General features: G+C 47.3%; 1 long non-coding RNA gene across 5 annotated transcripts in view; it reads left to right on the top strand.

Annotated features, from left to right (window-relative positions):
* Positions 1 to 16,549, top strand: part of LOC106036599 (uncharacterized) — a 41,579-nt gene that overhangs the window by 20,499 nt on the left and 4,531 nt on the right. The window contains exons 7-12 of one of the 5 annotated variants that reach the window (XR_010830006.1): positions 4,360 to 4,483; positions 4,580 to 4,699; positions 6,991 to 8,989; positions 10,230 to 10,366; positions 10,757 to 10,916; positions 12,774 to 16,361. This is a non-coding gene — a long non-coding RNA (uncharacterized lncRNA). Of the gene's footprint in view, positions 1 to 4,359; positions 4,484 to 4,579; positions 4,700 to 6,990; positions 8,990 to 10,229; positions 10,917 to 12,773; positions 16,362 to 16,549 lie in introns of all 5 variants that reach the window. The other 4 variants (XR_010830007.1, XR_010830008.1, XR_010830004.1 and 1 more) reach the window with 4 other exon arrangements.

Below are 16,549 nucleotides of genomic sequence, written 5' to 3'. Positions count from 1 at the left end.
TCGCCTCCCAGGAGCGAGCAGCCGTGTAATCAGCTGAGCATGGGAACCACGGGTTCAGATGTCTCTGGTTACCAGAGAAACAGACTTGGGCTCTGGCCAACCTTTTGGCTCAGGTTGGAAGTGGGGCAGTGGCTGTAGTGCTCTGGGAGTACTGGTGGGAGGACCATGAGGATGAAATCCAGCAGTCACCGTCTGGCCCACGTGCTCTGAGGTGGTGCCGAGTGAATCCCGGGCACGTGCTGCTCTGTCTGCTGTCACCGCTGCCTTACTGACAGGGAGGCACCTGGAGCTGGGGCCTCGTCTTGTCCTGCTTCAAAACTGTAATTTCAGGGCAACTGAATCACCGAATCTTTCCGGTGGATTTGTGCACGTTTGCTTTGCTTGGGGAAAGAACAAAACCTGGCAGCGCGTTTAATTTCAGCACTTTCAAATGAAAAATTCCACTTCAGTTCAAGTGAAATGTACTTTTAAACACAATTAACTCTGCTTTAGTTTAGCTCCCCTCCCTCCAAAACAGAATATGTAATTTGAAGTCCAACTTAAGATGGATAAATAAATTACAGGAGCTTTTTATACGTTGCTTAGAGGTGAATTGTGCGTCCCGGACTGTGGATTTGGAGGGGAATCACTCCTTGGGACTATTTATAGTTGCAAAGCTCCCCATCTTAAAGACCCTCTGAGGAGTGCTGATACCATCAGCCAGCTGGGGGTCTGGGGCAATGTAATGCTGATTCGACATTTTTTGGGGGTTCCAGATGTTGCCAGCCCTGGGAGGACATAATGGTGCAGAACCTATAAAATTCTGATTTAAATGTGCTGTACGGAGGAAATGAACGCAGCAACTGCTGTTTCATTCCACACGAGTAAGCAGTAAACTTCACACCATCGCAAAATAATAGTTACCTGCTTGTGGCTGTTGTGCACACTGGTATTATGAAGAGATAGAAATGCATCAAGAAATATTTGGCAACTTCAAATATGACTGACATTGTTTTTCCAAATCCTGGCGTGTTTGCGTGGTATTCACCAGGTAACACCAGCGAGGGCTACTCATGTGATGTACACAGTGGAGCTGCAATGTATGGATATTTACATTTTAATTACGGTGATTCAAGGAGATGTTATTCTTCTGACTTAGGGGTGGATTGTTATTTTTATAAAATGGTATTTGCTGATGGCAGGGAAGAAAACTGGGAGCAGTGCTCCCTGGCTTGAGGAACTTGAGAGCAGACTTGTGCTGCGCCACTGGTTTTTACACAGCTGTGAGCAGCTGGCTTGGCCAAGTGGCTAAGGGAGAGCATTGTGTGAAATCTGGGGCAAGCGTTGAACTGTGGGTCTAAGGGCTGAGCCATTTGCACCGCCCAAGTGCCCGCTTTGGCCATCTCAGCTCTGCTCTCCGTGAGTGATCCTCAAAGCAGTGAGGGACACATCTGCCTGGCTTCTGTCCCACCAGCTGCAGAGGTGTCCCTAGAGCACATCCACAGTGTCCAAAGTGGGGACACGTGCAGGAGGGGTGCTGAGCCAACTGGTGCATGATCCCACAGGGGCACTTGCTGAAGGGTCAGCCTCTGGAGCTCTTTCCAGGTCTGTTGTCCCTGGAGCCAGTATCTGGGCTTGAGGTATCCCTCAGAACTGCCATACGGTGACTGTGCATGGTTGTAAAGTTACGCACACTTGAGTCCTGAACTGCAGCTCCCCAGCTGAAGAGCTTGGCTTGTGCAATGGTGTTGCTGAGCTGCGGCTGTATTTTCCTTTTATTTTTTGACCACTGCTTCAGACTCGAAGGCTGAATGCCATTATGTGAACTTGCAAAGTATTTTCAGTCTAATTCCTTTCAAGGGTGTTGACAAAATCCAGCACTTTTGGATATAAACTACCATGCTTGCACAGCGCTGAGGTGACTAAAGCAAGTAAAGCTGATTTTTAACAGAACTCTCTTATTTTTTTTTAAGATTCTTATTTTATCCTGGCAATGTAATATCCATAATTAACAGCAGCGCCTGTTGTTTTTTAAATGCATAACCAGAAGCTGTTAATTAGGCAACTGTAGGAGAACAATAACTGAAAGTGTAGGAGGGAGGCAAAAGGATCAGTATTCCTGTTCTGTTGCATTTGAGCACCTCTCAGTAAACAGGTAGAGAAAAAGAAAGAAGATTCTCTGAATAGGGTTTGTTTTCCTGTGGCTGTGTTTGGATCTACTAAATAGACGGATTTATTTGTACCCACATGCAGGCTACGATAGCAACCGTCCTCCTTTTATAGCGTGCTAATCATGCAAAAAATGTTAATCGGGCTAAGTATTATAATGCCTGAGGGAAAAGAGGAACAAGGTGTCCTGCTGTTAGGTACCATGCAGACCCTGCCTGGCTGTGCGAGGCAGACAGCGGGTGTGGGAAAGGAATATAACACCGTTCCTGCTGTTAGGATGGAGGGGGAAACTGCTGCTGCCCAATGGTACAGCGTGAACGGGACGTTTTGGAGCAGGGCAGGGCAAAAAGATTGAAATAGAATAATTGTTTGTACACTTTTACACAAAAAGCCTTTTGGAGTGGACAGGCACCAGTCGGAAATTCACATCGAAGTCTTTGAGCTGTTTTAACAGGATGCAAAACCTGCTGGAAAATGAGAGCTCTCTACAACTGAGCATTGTTTTTTCAACCCTAAATGCATGAGTAAAACATACCTCCGTTCAAATAGCAGAAATGTTTCTTTCTACCTCTACTTTAGTATAATCCTCAGTTGCACTATGGAAATCTCTCATGAGATTGCTGATCTGGAATGAAAATAAAACCTCTGTCTTCAAACTGCACAACAGCCGTGTTAGAGAAAGCTTTTACCTGTAACATGGTAATGGATGACACGCTCTCCTCGAAGAAAGTAAGGGAATCAAGTGCATTTTCTCAGTGTTGTAGCTGTTTTTGCAATGGATGTTTAGAGACTCTCTAATAAGGCATAACTGTTGTGATCGGATATGTGGAAAAATGTTGGGGGAAAATTGCTAAGCTGACAGCAAGCAGGGCTTTGGAAGCCGAGTTAATAATACTTGATTGCATGAGGGGTGTTTTGAAATCTAACTTCTGCCTACAAAGTGCTCTGCAGATTTAAGAGGAAAGCATGGGATATTATCAGGGAAAGACTATTGAGAAGATTGCCCCTCAGCAATTTGTCATCAGCAGTGTCTGGGCTGACGAGCTGGTGTTCTGGTCCATGAGACAAAGGCTGTCTCGGGATGGTCAGCCCCACTGAGGGACACACACAGTGTTTGTGTTCAAGCAGGCGGTAAGTCATGGTGGAGGTACTTGATTTACCGGGGAGAATCTGGATCTGCGGTCATGGGAAATGACTAAAAGTCCACTTACTTGCCTAAGAAAAGATTTCCATCAGAAAAAAAAAAGTGCTCTAGGGTGAGGAGGAGTACAAGAAGTTGCACTGCTTGCTGATCCTCTGGTCTTCACCAGTCATGTTCCTACCAGACTGCTCTGAAGGAGATATATATATATTTATATACATCTCCCCAGATGTACAGCACATCAGCTATAGCACATAGGCATCTTCGTCAGACACCGGAACCGACCTGGTGTCTTGACTTTGTTTAAACTTCTTGACACCCACCTAGCGAGCTGGCAGTAACGAGAACAGAGCTGGCATTGATGCAGGTGCGCTGCCCGGGTATAATCACCCCAATCAACAGCTCCCTTTCCCCTGACACAGCCACATAGTGTTTCGTTCATGCAGGCAAGTCAGGTGCTAGGTGAGGGACTAGGAAAACGTACTGGGGCTAGCAGTATCTTCAGATTCAGCAGTAATTTCTGTTTTATTTTTCAGTTGTGTTTCCATTTGTTTGTTTTCCTTATAAGAGGAAAAAAATATAATTTCTCTCAGGGAAGGTGTGAAGTACATTCCTAATGTGACCAGTGGCTGACTCATCAGATGGTGTGGCCACACCTGGCCTTGCGAGTTTGGATGTTGTTTGCAGCGTGGGAACAAATGTTCCCTTTTCAGACATCTTTATTGTTGTTCCTTTCTTACATAATCCTTGGAAAGAAGCTGTGGCAAACAATCCTCCCCCTGCTTCGTTCGCTGCATGTGGAGCATGGGAAGGCAGTGTTTTCTTAGGACTTGATATCCAGTGCTGCCTGATGTTTCTGGAAGGAGGGCTCGCCTCCCTGCGTGACTGCCTTTGTTCTGGGGTGGCCTTGGTGGTGGAAATGATGCTGCCTGTGCTGCGGGTGCGTGCACGCTCCCTGCCACTGACTGAGCTTCCCCTCAGATGTCTCTGCTTTATCTTTTGTCTTTTAAATTGCACGTATGGATGATATATGGAAATCTACACTGTTGGTTCTGTAAAATTCATTACAGCATTGCTGGGAGGTTTCTGCCAGGCTTGGAGCTCCACCAGTCCACGCTCTGCTCTAAGCCGGAGCTGGTGCCAGACAGCTTCTGGGCAGCCAGAGCACAAGGAGAAAATCCCAGAATTGTAAAGGTCAGCCCCTCGAGTCACCCAGCCAATGCTGGCAAGATGTTAGCCATCTCAAGGCTATTGCACTTTTTTCCATTTTTTTTTTTCTCCAATTCTCAGATATTGTAACAGAAATAGAAACTGAGCCACTCTACAACAGCAAGCAGTGTCCCATCATAAAAGCACCAGATGCACAGGAATTTCTGTGGGCAATGGCAAGAAGGATGCACAATTTTGGAGGTGAGGAGGCCTTTTTGCTGACCTTGAGCATTAAGAGATGTCCTGTCTCGCTTTGCATTGCAACATAGGCACAGAAAACAGCCGCCTTCCCTGCGCCCTCCCAGAAATAAGAGGGCAAAGCAGCCATGAGCAGCAGCATAAGTCCTGGTGCTGTTCAGCTGAAGCCTGCCTGTATGACCTGCCTGCTCGGGAGTGGTTTGGGCAGCTGGCCAGGCAGAGCTGCTCCTCTCAACTTTATTCTCTCTAATAAGTGTGCTCTGGCAATGCATCAGCTGCCTTATCTTCTGTAAGGACAGAATCCCTTGGAGAGGCAGTCTCCAGGCTCAGCAAGGATTATGCTAACTTCTCTGGGCGAGCGAAGCTGACTGTGATGCTCGACACACTGGCTTTGCCTTTCTAAGTCTCGCTCACTTTGAAATAGAGAGTGCGAGCAAGTTCAGGGGAGCAAATTAACCAAGGGAAGTAGCCTTCTATCTGTCTTAATTAAGCACTAATAAAACCTGTCACTGACTCTCCCCTGCAGTCACCAGTCAGTCAGTGGTATATGGTATTTCAGTCAATCATCTTCCCCTTGGGGTCACTGCAGGCTTGTCCCAGCTGTGCTGAAGGCAGTCGGAGCCCGTTTGTTGGCATCACCTGGGCTCTCCTTGGTGCTGTCTTGTATGTAAAATGCCTGATGATATTCAGAGGCAGAGATGTTACCCAGCAGCACATCCCCTTGTGGTTTAAGCTCAATCAAAAGGCTCTCGTGCATCTGGCTATCTGCATAGAGAAGGGCATCTGTGCCCAGAAGTCAATTAGCTGTACCTCTCTGTATGCATAGACCTGGTATCTGTCCCATCCTGCCTGTGGCTGAGAGTGATGTTCTCCTCCCCTGGGGAGACACGGCCAGGCAGAGGTTAAATGATGTGTGAAGGCATGCCCCTAAGAGCCAGAGCAAAGCTGAAGTCAGTTCTGGCACCAGGCAGTTAAATGGGGGCTGAGGCTTGGGACGGAGGGAACAAAAGGTTCATGGCCTGGAGACCTTCACACCTTGGCAATTTGGGTGGCCAGGCTGCAGCTCCAGATCCAAAGGTGGAGGCGTGTGGCCATTTCCTCTGTAGGTTTCTGTGTGTTAAGGACCTCGGCCTCTTTTGAACCAGCTCGTGGAAGCAGAGCCGTGTGTGCAGAAAGGGCTGCGGTTGCGCTTTTCTGTCCGCACAGATGCACGGTAACAAATATAGGTTGGATGCTCGTCGGTATGTGACTCAGCCAGTATATAGCCAAGGGAATAAATATGGAAAAAAAAAGCCCAAGTTTTTGGTGGTGTGTGAGAACGGAGAGTCTTGTACAGCTTGAGCTTTATGCAAATGAATTTTTGCACATCCTTGGACGAGTTAAATAAAGATGCTGTGTGAGCTGGGGAAACAAAGCGACTATTGAGTAGATCTGGGCATGTGCATTTGCTACATATAGAGCATTGGCAAGACAGGGACTGCAATGGCATTACTGGGTTTGGCTTCAATGGAAGCCTGAAGAAGTTCAGTCTCTGTAGTTGTCCATTTTGTCTGTACCGAGAAATGCAGGGAGGAGCAGCCTGGTCTTCAGGTGAGAGCAGACAGGGGATGAAACTTGTGTTTGAGCAGAGGTTTTCAAACACAGACCCACTTCCTAGCCACAGGGGTGTGCACACACATTGCCCCTGTACCTGGCTGCCTGTCACGGCTTTCCCCAGCCCCTGCTTGTGGTGTACCTCAGGTGTCCCAAGCGTGGTGCGTGACCTGGGTGCTTCTGGCAGGGGGTGGCACTGTCCATGTGGTAACAGACCTCCTTTTCTTTCCACTAAAGTGAGATTTCCTCTAGCCACCTGATGTAACTTGGTTCAGAACTGAAGGTAAAACCTCTCTCATTACTCGGAGTTGTTTGTTTAATTCTCCGTATTACATAATGTTCCATTAAAAGGCATCTCCTTAAATGCTTACTGAAGCAAGCCAGGAGCGCATAAAGCTGCTAAAGTAATTAGCAATAAAAATAAATCCAGAAAACAATTACTTCATTAATATGGAGACAAGTGCAAATTTCACGGAGTAAATTTGCTTGCAGGTACAAAGCTGGTGTGGCAACATTAATGGTAATGGACTATTATGGCCAGGGACAGGGACTTTGACATGGCCCCTGCTGGAGAACCACAAATACATTCAGCTTCTGGGTGGGTTTGGGGTTGCTGTTTATTGCTTTTTTTTTCTTTGTTGTTGTTAGGGTGACATTCACAGGGTTCAAGATGATTTTTTGTTTGTTTTAATCAAATCTAGAACAGAGAAATACCAGTACTGTCTTCCCTTGATGTCACTCCATCATTCCCACATCATTGCCTGCTTTGTACCAGCAACGTCCCTGATAATCCTCTCCCCAAGAAGCAATTCCTTCTCCTCAGCACTGCAAGCAGCGCTTTTCAACTGTGGCAGCATCCCGTAACCAAGCAACAAGCAGCATCCCCAAACAAGAAATCCAGGTGTGCAGGAGAAAGCCCTGGCTGTGTGTGTTATAGTGCAATCCAGTGAAAATTGCTGCATCACGCTCACTTCTCCTTCGTGGTAAGATAAAAAAAAAAAACAACCTGCCGTCTGCCATGTCTTGAAAACAACCCCATCCTCTGAGATGTAAAGGGGATGGCTGCCTCTTTTTGCATCAGCCATCGGCGGAGTTGGTCCTGGCTTGGTCTGGACACTTCCAGAGGAGTTATACAGGCTGAGAGCATCGCTCAGACTTGCATCTGCTGCAGGTGGCAGAGGACATCATTAGGACGTGAGTGGAAATGCCTTTTGCCCTGAGGTTCAGCCCCACCTTGGAAAAGCCAAAGAGGGCAAAGCAAGGCTGTGAAAGCACCGTGAGCCAGGGCAGTGCTACAGCACCACACCTGGCAGTACTCTGGGACCATTGCTCTCAAATACTGAAATCTTCTATGTTAGAAAGAATTACTACTACACTTATAGTCATGGGTCTTGGTGGAAATTGGTTGTCTAATTTTTTCTGGTTTTGTATTTTGGCCCTTCTACTTAAAGTATTTTCTTCTGTTTGGCAAGTGGCAGTGCCAATCTACGTGGCTGTGTCTAAATAGTCCCCTTCCAATTTATTTTTTTCCTGCTCCCTTCTTGCTTGCCATCTCCCACATACACTGCCTCGACTGAATGGGCTGAAGCACAATTTCTTTTTAATAGGCTTGTGATTTTTAGCTGGTGTCTGAGTTATGGCCTAACATGCATTTCATTATGAAAGACATAATAACCTTTTCATATACTCTGCATTCTGTTTTTAACACACTTATTAATGAGAAAACAAAGTTCATTGTGTTAACGGAGTAACAGCACCTAATGGGCAGAATCACTTGTGTAACCGCCTGGACTGATAGCTCAGCAAGGCTACTGTGACCAGCAAATAATAAATGTATAATGAGCCATTTCTGTACCTCAAATCAGGCTCATCTGACTTATTCTAGAGAAGATATTCAGGATGTTATTAGAGCTTGGTGCAAGGCTGTGTAAGAAGATGATTAGAGCTGCGCAGTCTTCTGTGGAGTTATATTTAGAAATTCTCCAGGAGTATATTACTGACTGCAATCAATAAGCAGGATGACCAATAAGCCAGCAACAATTAAAGAGGACACTGCATCAACAGACTCTGCAGTCAGCCAGGGATTACTTGTTCAGTTGTGTACCTCAGTGTGCGAACAAAAATCTTTGCTAAAAAACATGCTTGACATGAAGTTCAGTCAGCAGAGCACGTCAAATAGCACTGCTCACCCAGAAAATGAATCAATGCAAAACATCATTTGAAAAAACACGTCTAATGCAAGTGCAACACAGAGAGGGAAACACCGGATACCCACTAGCTCACTGAACGCAGCGTGATTTTGATGCTCCATTCAGCAGCTGTGCTGGGAAGGGGAGAAGCCATCCAGCAGATGAGAAGCAAGGGGACAAGGGGCAGTCCACACACATGTCTTACTCCTGCGTGACAGCCCTCTTGAATTTAGAGGCAGCAGATTCCCATCAATGATGATAATCTGTGACTGCATTGAAGAACCACTAGGGTCATTGCAGAGGCAGGCTGGCCTTGAGGGCTGGAGGGAAACCTCATCTTAAATTTTTGACCTGAGAGTGAGCAAAAGCTTTCTATCCCCTTGGGGAGCTGCCAGGCCCCTCCATGCCACCTCCAGCTTCCCAGAGCACATCGTGTCTGCCGGTCAAGACTATCCTCGTGCCACATTCCCCCTCCTCAAGATCTGCAGACAAGAAGCTCTTCATATGACAGGTCAGTGCTATTTTCTTCTGGCAATGCTGATGCCTCTCTGTGTGCCTGTTCAGCATCCACTGGTGATCTACACAGCTATGTTGTCCATTGGATCCTGAAATTAATCATAATAATAGAGAAATGGCCGGCAACCTTGCCATTAGGATCCCACATCATGTGAGCCGTGTTGTCTTTGAAAGAAGCAGAAAGCTTTTTGTCGCCCCAAGTTCTGGCTGGAAGGGACTTTTGTTCCTTTTGGGTTCAGACTCTGCCTGGCACCAGCCTGTTCATCAGCGGAGCTGTGCTGATTTATGCCACGTGGTCAGCTGGCTCCTGCATAGGAAACTCTTCAGAAGCAGCTAATTTCACCTTTTCTGTCTTAACATAGAGCTTTTCCCCAGCTCTGGGAAATTGCCCTTCCTGAAATTCTCCAGTTCTAGCTAGAGAGACCAGCTCATCCTTCACTTGCCAAGGCATTAAGTAGTTTCTGACATCAGTGCTGTGGAAATCCCAAATCCTCTGTGTCGTCAGAAGCTGCGCTTCTGTGTTTGTGCAACGGGGAAGGAATATTTACTTATTTACATTTTCACTGTTACCTATAGTGAAGCAGCTTTTCCTGTTCATGCATGTACCAAGCCCTTTGATTCCTGTAACACTGATTTCATCGCTGTGCCCCTTGGAAGCTGTTCCTGAATTGTTCCCTGCAGCTTAGCAACCTGAAAGCACCTGTATCATGTGAGGCTCTCATAGACGTGCAATCCTTTCCCCTCCCTCCTCACTCTTTTTTAATTCATAATTTATTATTCTTTAAGATTTAGTGCTGACAGCTCCTTTGGGCTGCTCTGAAAATGGCTTTGCCTTTAGTTTTTTCTTGGACTTGATATATGTGAGGGGGTTCAGGTGGAAGAATGATGAGTAGTTTTGTGCAGGGGATGAGGTGGTCACCTCCGGAAGAAGGAACTGGCTTTGGGTGACCCTGGTCTCTCCCAGGGTCCACAGAGGGATGCTGGACTGGTCGTCTAATTCCCATACAGCTAAATTAAGGAGAACAGGACCCCATTGTAGGCAGCAGGGAGCTGCAGGTGCTCTGTGGTCATGGCTTGGCCTAAGCGAGTATTTAACTGTGAGTATGCAACACCTGGTTTTGTGCCCTCACTGTGCCCTCGCTGGCAGCGCCAGGAGCAAAGTGGGGAGAGGTTTAGGCCAGCAGGCTCCAACCTGCAGGGCTGAACTTACAGAATTATGTATTTCTTCTTCAAAGCTGTGGTGGACCTCCCTGGGGCTGTGCCAGGCTGGCTCGACCAGCGCCGGTGTGGCTGAGGTGGAGAAGAGGCAGACTTCCCAATGAGGGCAAGAAAGAAATCCTGCCTGGCGAGGAACTTCAGCGACGAGGGCTTTGCAAGTTGTTCTGACATTTCTAACCTTTTAGCCAAACTGGCTTTCCTCAAAAATAGTACCGAGAGCCTGAGTTGCTTCCAGTAGCACCTGATGCAGCTGCATGTCTCGAGAGCTGCTGCTGGCAGGGTGGCCCGTGGGGGATCTGTGCCAGGATCTGGGGGTTTCTCTCCAATATCGCCCTGCTGACCACCTTGCTGTTTTTGGGAACATGTGTGGGGACAGCGAAGGGGCTGGTGATGCTGATTCCTCCCAGGATTGCTGCTTCTCCTTTCACCGTGGTCATAGCGAGGAGTTTGCGTGCAGTGGGAATGGGAAGGCTGGTGGTGTTTTTACGGGGTGGGGTTGGAGACTCTTCCTTGTGGAAACTCTTTGGTCTTCTTGGGTTATCAGCAACGGGAGATGCTCTGTGGTGATCATCCTGCTCAACACTCGCAGAGACCAGGCACCGACACCAGAACCGCGCCGGGGCTGTCCTGCAAGCGCTGGTGGCATCGCCTCACAGCTGGGGCTGCAGCCTGCCTCCAGGATCGTGCCACACCAGCAGTTACAGGTGAGTTTACTGTGCCAGAAGTCACAGCTGCTTCTTGAGAGACCCCTTTTCCTCCCTTTTTGCTTCCATTTTGCTTCTCTACATCCCATCCCGTGCAGTTCCCCTGCACTGGCAAAGGGCAGTATCCAACTGCAACGATTTAGTAGCGCAGACACCTTCGACCCTTAAAAACACTTCGTTTACTGGGACAGGACTGTGTGCCTTGGGGAGAGCACTGCCAAGCAGCTAGACATGTTGTTTTACAAAAAGCAGTGCTAATATATGAAGCAGTTTAGGTTTTGAGCACTCAGCTGTAATCTCCACTAGATGCTATTTGTCCTTTGGAGCTGGATAGAAATCGACTCTCTCCCTGGTCTGCAGCCATTCTTTTGTGTTGGCAGCAGCTCTAATTATGCACCAATTAACCTTAATTAAACCAATTCCTGTGTAACTGCACATGCAGACAATGCACTGAACAAACGGCCTGACAAATATTGTCACTTCAAAGGCATAAAAACACATCAAATCCTTAATTGGAAAGTCAGACTCTAAATTGCTGTGGATTTGTAGCTCTTTGTTCTTAAAACGATAGAGCAGGAGCAGTGGCCAAACACCCCGAATGCTCCCAAAACCTTGTTTGGAGTTAATTATCTCGGGCTGCCGAGGCCAAAATAGATTATCCCTGTAGGAAAAGAGGGTAATGGAGCATCCTTAATTGTAGCAGCAGGCAGGCTGCTCCAGAGGGCATCAGGACCACAACCCCAGGTAGAGAGCCACCAAACTTCCCTTCAGAGCCTGGGTGACCCGGGGCTCCCTGCTGGCGATCCCCACTGGCCCCTGCCTGGCTGCTTGTCCCAAACGAGCTCCTGGAGTCCAGGACTGTCGCTTGTGCCATGCCGTGGAGAAATGGGATGCATTTTGCACCCTGTAAGCAATAGTGCAGCCAATAGATGGTGCTCGTACATGCGGTTACTCCGGGTTTCTTCCTAAAATACCGCGCAGGCTTTGTTAATTTTGTGATGCAATATATCTTCGAGGCAGCTAATACAAACAGCACAGGATTTACCTTAATTTCCCTGCGCAGAACCAGCCCCCAGGACTGCAGGGATCACGTGCTAACGTGTGGCCAGGGTCACGGCCAAAGGGGTTAAATGTTGGATGTTGGCTGCCCTTTCCCAAAGCTTGATGCAAGGGAAATAAGATAGACTGAGATGATGTCCAGGCTTTACATCACTTATTTATCCTCCAGTGGGGAAAGAAAAAAAAAAAAAAAAAAAAAAAACAGATTGCAAGACCCCGAGATTGGTTTGCAGCAGAGCAGCAAGGAAAAAAAAAAAAGGTATCTAGCGCTGAATTCAGAATTTTGTCTTCCCTGCTGTTCATAAAATGTGTTTAGCTGAAAAAAAAAAAAAAAAAGCCCTTCAAATCCTTTAATATGTATTGACTTTGTGGTGGTTCAGTTTTATGCTACTAAATGCTTTTCTTTCTGTAGTTAATCAAACAGGCTCCAGGCACAGCACTTTGTGGTAAAATATTCTGCCTTGTGAATGCTGCAATTAAAAGCAAAGCTAATTAAGCATGTAAATCATGCCCACATAAATTATTTACCAACACATTCACTTGGACACACACGCTGGCTGCAGTGGGACACAGGCCCCTGATGGGGAGCCCAAGGCAATGGAGGGAGGGAGGGATGCTACAGCACCAGGTCGGGGCTGGGGATGCAGATGAGCAAGCCACCAGGCAGCTCCATTTATGAAGGGATGAGACCTCATCCACCACTTGCTGAAATAGTTCTCTGGGCTGTAACAGAATTTGGGATTGGGTCCCATAATTTATTTTTTTATTTTTTATTTTTTATTTTTTTTTGCTGGCCAGGTTCAGCACTGCAGCTGCCCTGCAGAAGTTGGTGGGACTCAAGAGCGGTCACTGAAGTTTTGTGGAAATGTTCGGTGGAGATTTTCGTGGCAGGTGTGAAAGCGAGCTGCCTTGCAGCTAAGCCGGTGCAGCCTAGAGAAAACAACTGGGAGGTGTCATCTCTGGGAGCAGAGAGAGCAGCAAATGGGCTGTGTGAAGGACAGAGAAAAAAGAAAGAAAGACCTCTTGCAAATGAGGTGCCAACAGAAAATGTACTTTGGCAGCTGGAAAGGTGTAATGAAAGCCTAGGCAAAATATAGATGCGGGTAAAAATTGCTCCCAGTCTTGGAGACAGTACTATTCCCAGGTCTGCATGCAGAGCCAAGATTTTCATGCCATGGGCATTGCTTTGGTCATGCAGGCTGTTCCCCAGCCTGGGCTGGGTGTGAGGCATGCCCACAGTCTGCAGCATGGGCTGCTCTGCTGGAGCCTCCCCACATTCATGTGCACCCTGCAGACATGGCAAGGTCTGCAAAAGCACCCAAGTCCAGCCAAATCTCTCTTTGTTAAACAGAAAAAAATAAAAAATAGGCACTGGCACTGCACTCAGTGAGGCCACAGGGCTGGGGGCAGATGCTGAGCATGCAGTGAACTTCCAGCAGGTCTGGGCAAATTCACGTACATTAAAACCAAATAGCCCCAGCAGCTAGGTCACAAATCGTTGCCTGCTCAAGCTCAGAAGGCACAAGGAAGAGACTCTCCAGCAGCTTATTTCAACCAGAGACCCTGACAGGTGAGGATCCAGTTCTGCAGTGGTGAGATCCACACATCCGTGTGGGATCCAAATGGAGGCAACGTAATTGCAAATCCAGTCATCAGGCAGGTGCCCCAGGTCTCTTCCCCTCCCACAGCACAGGCTCAGCACCCTCAGTAGTGTGGGTGGCTCTACCCCTGTGGTCACTAAAGGAGTGGTAAACACGCCAGCCCGAGTGCGTCACCCTTGCTCTGCTCCTCTTGGTGCTCCCAAAGAAACTCCTGCTGCCTTCCGCAGAAGTGAATGGCTGAGCAGAGAAGAGCTTGGGGAAGCTGCTGGCACTGGCTATGGGATTTTTGGCAGTGTGTCCCAGGCCAGGGATCTGCAGTCCTCGACTACAAGCTGGAGGACAAGCCCAAGGAGTGAGTGCCTCCCCCAAAGTTACATGCTGTTCACAGGAGGAGTGATGGTCCCCTGTCTGTGCTGAGACCTGACAGTTTTGGCTTCATTCTTCTGTTCTGGAGCAGACTTTTTGGGTCACCTTGAGCAAGATACTTAACCTCCCTGTGTTTCCATTCCCCAAACCAGAGAGAGAAATAGCAGCACTGCCTTCCTTCCAGCAGAGCAAGTGCATTAAAGATTGCAAGGTGATGGGAGCTCTGGAAGTGCCTCGATGGAGGAGATTCATTTGAATACATTTGTTGTGCATTACTCACTCAGCCCTGAGTTTTAATCTTCTCCTCCTCTCCATCATTGTAATCTAAATTTCCTTGAGCTCAGTCCCAGTTTAATCCCTGCCTCGTTTGAGTGATTTCTCCAATTTCTCCTGTAGCAAATGGCGAGGCTTACATTAGCCTTCATCTCTCCTCTGAGTCTATCACAGGAGAGCTGCTAACACTCCCTTTGCAGAGAGCGCCAGCAGCTTATTTGAAAGCTTGAGCAACTTCTCCAAATAATTTGCGCTCTGTTTTTCCAGCCCGGTGACTCACGTTTCACAGTCTTTTCCAGACCTGCTGAACCATCTCGTGTTAGGGGGTGGAGGTCTGCTTTCCAGTGCAGCAGAGGCAGCCTGCCCTTCCCTCCTGCAGGACGTTTCAGTGGGCACAGACGTACGGTGAGCAGCAAACCAAGTGCCCCTGCATTGCACGTGATAGCTGCTCTGCCTTTCACACTGCTGAGCATTCAGCAGGGTGCTGCCTCTTGGGTTTGGGGGGTTTGTTGCTTGCTCTCAGTCTTGGGGCTGAGACAGAGGCTCAGCTTCACAGCTGTTTTTGCAGAAAGTGTTTTTTTTTTTTTTACATACCCTCCGTGTCCTCCTTGCATTTGTAGAAGTTGTTCTCCTCCACGGAAAGTGCTGCGTTTGGGGATTTCTTTGGTTTGTTAACTTGCAGCTTCCTTGACTGATTTTCCAGCGGGATTATTTGTTGCTCTATTAGCAAGCAAGTCCTGTCTCACATAGGCAGGAATGTGCAGGAGGCATATAATTCCCAATTTATTAGCTTGGTTCATATGATGTTATCGAGAATTGATTGTAATGCTTAGTGGCGTTAGCGGCACCTTCCTATCCTAACAACAGTATTTACTGTCAGGAACACTATTTGTGCAGCGCTTGTGTTACACCACAAATAATTGTATTACTTACATCCAATTTGTATCATTACACCCAACACAACTGTGCCTGCTGCGTAGTATCGTGCTTCATTAATGCCTGAGGCAGAACCGCTTTGCATAAATACCCTGCTTGGCACTTTTTGTTTGAAATGATAGTCCAATAATTATGAAAATGTAGATCAAAAATGACATATCCCAACTAGGAAAAATATAAAAAGAAATATTTCCCCTGTATTAATAGATAAAGAACATCAATTAAAATTCATTGCTGTGAAGATGATTGTTCTACAAATTTAAGGAGATGCTTTTGAGTTTGCTAAACCCTGGAAATGACAGACCTTGTTTTCATGCATTTCTCTGCAAAGTCCCTGTAATGCTGTGTGTCCTCATCAAGACAAAACGCTTAAGTGAGTTTTAAAAAGGAGTGAAAAATCAATCATTTATACGCAGCCCTACGTGACGGCTACCTGTCCTACCAAGGGCAGCAAGGGCATGGCCTTGGGGAGCCAGGACCTGCTCAGCTGTTACCGTGACCCAGCCACCGCGTCCCCTGGGCAGGCTGTGAATACGGCGGCAGAGAGGGGACAGCCTGTGGAAGAGTAACTTGGCCAACAGCGCCTCCAAGAAGGTCCAGGGCTCCCCAGGTTTTCTGCTTCAGGAATCGGGCATAGTCCTTGTAAATTCACCTGAACTACTGCGACACTCCAGAGGAACCTGCCAAAATCTCCTTGAAACAACAAAAATGCACCTTGGCCCACACAGCCAGATCTTGCTTAAAGAGGTCTTGTTGTTCTGAAGGTCATTAATGACAAGCAAAATGGGGTTTGATCCCAAGAATATCTGGTAAATAGTGTTTAATTTCAGAGCATCTTAGCCTGCTAAAGAGTGGTGTATGTTCTGGGAGCTGGGGTACTGGGTGCAACCGAGATGGTGGAGGCCAAGCTGGAAGAGCTACTGCTGGGCTCCCATCAGAAGCAGAGAGATGCTGTGTCTCAAGGGAACATAGTCTCCCTAAGATGCTGCTCACAGGGAGACTGTGTTTGTCTCTGCCTTTTCAAGGAAAGAAGAGCTTGCAAAAAAATGTTATGATATCACTACTAATAATTTCTCTGTCCTCACAAAAACAAATCTACAAGGTGCCAAATTTCAGTGAACTTCTTTTGGAAGCATTCAATGGCACGTTATGTCATCTGCGCTGTCCTGGGGGAAGAAATACATCTCAAAGAAGTTATTTGCAAAATAAGGTATGAATAGCTGCTGGAAGTCAATTGTCACACCAGCTCCTTGTGGCAAACTCCCCTTTGTGTCAGCGAGTCAACATAGGTATTGAAGTCTAACCTATGCCGAGGGTAAAGGGCCAAGTCCACTTGTAAGGCAGCTGTATTTGGAACGTTTGGGGCAATTCCGAGGGGAGTGAAATGTATTTAATTAA

The sequence above is a fragment of the Anser cygnoides genome, chromosome 3 (assembly GCF_040182565.1).
Source record: "Anser cygnoides isolate HZ-2024a breed goose chromosome 3, Taihu_goose_T2T_genome, whole genome shotgun sequence".
NCBI lineage: Eukaryota > Metazoa > Chordata > Aves > Anseriformes > Anatidae > Anser > Anser cygnoides.
Note: the sequence above shows the minus strand (reverse complement) of the source record. Positions and strands in the feature narration are given on the sequence as shown.